The sequence below is a fragment of the Bos indicus genome, chromosome 13, assembly GCF_029378745.1.
Source record: "Bos indicus isolate NIAB-ARS_2022 breed Sahiwal x Tharparkar chromosome 13, NIAB-ARS_B.indTharparkar_mat_pri_1.0, whole genome shotgun sequence".
NCBI lineage: Eukaryota > Metazoa > Chordata > Mammalia > Artiodactyla > Bovidae > Bos > Bos indicus.
In genome coordinates this window covers 47,538,243-47,542,046 of record NC_091772.1, presented here as the reverse complement: position 1 = coordinate 47,542,046, position 3,804 = coordinate 47,538,243, and the positions used below count along the sequence as shown (strand labels likewise).

The window sequence follows — 3,804 nt, the reverse complement described above, 5'->3', positions numbered from 1 at the left end:
CTGTGAAGAAAGCTGAGTGCTGAAGAATTGATGCTTTTGGACTGTGGTGTTGGAGAAGACTCTTGAGAGTCCCTTGGACTGCAAGGAGATCCAACCAGTCCTTTCTAAAGATCGGTCCTGGGTGTTTTTTGGAAGGAATGATGCTAAAGCTGAAACTCCAGTACTTTGGCCACCTCATGTGAAGAGTTGACTCATTGGAAAAGACTCTGATGCTGGGAGGGATTGGGGGCAGGAGGAGAAGGGGACAACAGAGGATGAGATGGTTGGATGGCATCACTGACTCTATGGACGTGAGTTTGAGTGAACTCCGGGAGTTGGTGGTGAAGAGGGAGGCCTGGTGTGCTGCGATTCATGGAGTTGCAAAGAGTCGGACAGGACTGAGCGACTGAACTGAACTGAACTGTGTATTCTTGCCACCTTTTCTTAATACCTTCTGTTTCTGTTAGGTCCATACTGTTTCTGTCCTTTATTTTGCCCATCTTTGCATGAAATGTTCATTTGGAATCTCTAATTTTCTTGAAGAGATCTCTAGCCTTTCCCATTCTATTGTTTTCCTCTATTTTTTTGCATTGATCACTTAGGAAAGCTATCTTATCACTCTTTCCTATTCTTTGGAACTCTGCATTCAGATGGATGTATCTTTCCTTCTCTCCTTTGCCTTTCACTTCTCCTCTTTTCTCAGTTATTTGCAAGGCCTCCTCAGACAACCATTTTGCCTTTTTGTATTTCTTCTTCTTGGGGATGGTTTTGATCACCGCCTCTGGTACAGTGTTATGAACCTCCATGCATAGTTCTTCAGGCATTCTATCTATCAGATCTAATCTCTTGAATCTATTTATCACTTCCATTGTATAATCATAAGGGATTTGATTTAGGTCATACCTGAATGGTCTAGTGGTTTTCCCTACTTTCTTCAATTTAAGTCTGAATTTTACAATACGGAGTTCATGATCTGAGCCACAGTCAGCTCCTGCTCTTGTTTTTCCTGACTGTATAGAGCTTCTCCATGTTTGGCTGCAAAGAATATAATCCACCTGATTTCAGTATTGACCATCTGGTGATGTCCATGTGTAGAGTTATTTCTTGCGGTCTTGAACTTGGTAACATATCCATTACTGAAAGTGGAGCACTGACATCTTAAAATATTATTGTTCAATTATTTATTTTTCAATTCTAAATGTTTTGCTTCATGTATTTCAGGGCTCTGTTGTTAGGTAAAAATATATTATTGACTTAAAAAAGTCACAACCAGCAGTGTGCTCAGTGGTCCCTCGGACCTGTTCAACAGTGGTCTCTCAGATTGCTTCAACAGTGCTTGGATGGAACAGACCCAGGGATGCCCCTTGCTCCAGCCTCCAACTACCCTCCAACATTTATTCTAGTTTCAACCTTCAGAATCAGCCACTCTGCTGTCTGTGATCACCAGGATCATCCACAAATTTTTAGCTTAACTCATTACCAATCAATGATGCGCTCCCAGATTTGTCAGAGTTATTCCATCAAGATGGAGGCCTCCATCAACCAGCTGATCCACATGCATCTGTGGGCCTCCTACACTTACCTCTCTCATGGCTTCTATTTCAACCATGATGATGTGGCTCTGGATGGTGTAGGCCACTTTTTGCAACTGGCCAAGGAGAAGTGCAAGGGCATGGAGCATCTCTTGAAAACGCAAAACCGGCATGGTGGCCACACCCTCTTCCTGGATATGCCAAAGCCATCTTCAGTGGGGTAAAACCCAGGAAGCTATGGAAGCCACCCTTCTCGTGGAGAACCTGAACCAGGCCCTTTTGGATCTGCATGGCCTGGGTTCTGCCCATGCAGACCCCCACATCTGTGACTTCCTGGAGAAGCACTTCCTTATGAGGAAGTGAAACTCATCAAGAAGATTGGTGACCATCTGACCAACCTCCACAAGGTGGCAAGTCCCCAGGCTGGGTTGGGAGACTATCTCTTCAAAAGGCTCACCCTCAAGCACAAATAGGAGACTCTGGAGCCCAGTGGCTTTTGAGGAGCCCCCCTTAATGTCAGGGCTTCTGCCTGAACTTGGCAGCTATATATACATATATATATATATATATATATATATATACACACACACACACACACACACACACACACACATATATATATATATATATATATATATATGTCACAACCTGAAGTTGAGAGTTCCATTTTATTTGGGAAATTTTAGGAGTTTGAGACCAGAAGACAACATTTCAAGTGACCCTGAGAGAACTGCTCTGAGGAGGCAGGGGCAGAAGTCAGGTTATATAGAAATTTGCAAAAAGGGAGGTAGTCTGAACATCAAAAGTATTTTTATGAATCAAAGAAACTAGATATCTCAAGTGAAGGAATTTAGTATTTTTTTATATACAGGAAGATGCAAGAGTCTGGGCTCACCAAAATCATCCCTTTTATATACATCTCAACTATCTGGGGCCCGTATCCTGTGTTTTTTTACATCCTGAGTTCCTCAGTGTTCATCGTAGGGAGTGGCTGCAGCCTGATGGCTTCCATATTGCAGGTATTGTTCTCCGTCCTGGTTGTCCTTGCTGCTGCTGCTACTGCTGCTAAGTCGCTTCAGTGATGTCCGACTCTGTGCAACCCCATAGACGGCAGCTCACCAGGCTCCCCTGTCCCTGGGATTCTCCAGGCAAGAACACTGGAGTGGGTTGCCATTTCTTTCTCAAAGGCATGAAAGTGAAAAGTGAAAATGAAGTCACTCAGTTGTGTCCTTCTCTTAGCGACCCCATGGACTGCAGCCTACCAGGCTCCTCCGTCCATGGGATTTTCCAGGCAAGAGTACTGGAGTGGGGTGCAATTGCAGATTGCAAATTTATTATCCACAGGGCTCCCTCCCTGGTTCCTCTTCAGGATGACAATCATGACCTTGGTAGGTAGGGGCAACTAGAGGCAGAAGCCCATGCATCAGTCCATTCTCTGGGGCTTTCCACCCAACTGCCTATCCCCTGAATTACCAAATACAGAAGTCACTCTTGCTTTCCCACCCCCAACTTCCCCTGCAAGAAGTCAAAAAGATAATAATATACTTCCTCCTCTACAACTGCAGCCTCCTTCCAGGAGGTAGCAGGTCTGCTGTCAGAAGGGATTGGAGCTACCTGAAGACAAGCTCCCCCCAGGTCCATATCCTGGCCTGAGAGCTGGATGTCTGAGGAAAGAAAATCTCTTTAAAGAGATGGAGGGAGTGGCCCTAGCTGGAAAGAATTGGATCCTCAAGTCAAGAAAAGGTGGCAGGGGGTTGGGAGCTCAGCTGTGGACCTCAACTCTTCAATGATTTCATCCAGTATCCTGGCTCTTACAGAATAATATCCACACTGTGACCACGCCCCTGGCCTGGACATCCCCAAATGGTTATTTCACAGGCATGTCAGACCTACTGCATCCAAAACCAAAATATTGATCTTCCCTCTGGTCCACCTCACACCCCAATTCTGTCTTCCCACCACAGCCTTCTTCAGCTCAGAAAAACAGTAATTCTATTCTTTAAGTTGCCAAGGTCAACAATGTCACAGCCATCCTTGACTCCCCCTCTACTCTCCCCAGCCATGTAGAATCCTTCAGCACATTCTAAGGATCTGACAATTTCTCACAGCTTCACCGGAGCTCGATACCACCCTCTCTTGCCCAGATTGCTGCTGCTCCCTCCTCCCGCCCTTGCCCATCTGAAATCTAGCCTGAGCATGGTAGCCAAGTGACCCTTTGAAAACAAACATCAGATCAAGTCATTCCTTGGCTCTAACTCTCCAACAGCTTTTCATGTTGCTCAGAGTACAAGCC

General features: G+C 45.3%; 1 pseudogene; it reads left to right on the top strand.

Annotated features, from left to right (window-relative positions):
- Positions 1 to 1,371: 1,371 nt before the first annotated feature.
- LOC109567632 (ferritin light chain pseudogene) lies at positions 1,372 to 1,984 on the top strand (annotated as a pseudogene).
- The last annotated feature ends 1,820 nt before the right edge of the window (positions 1,985 to 3,804 follow it).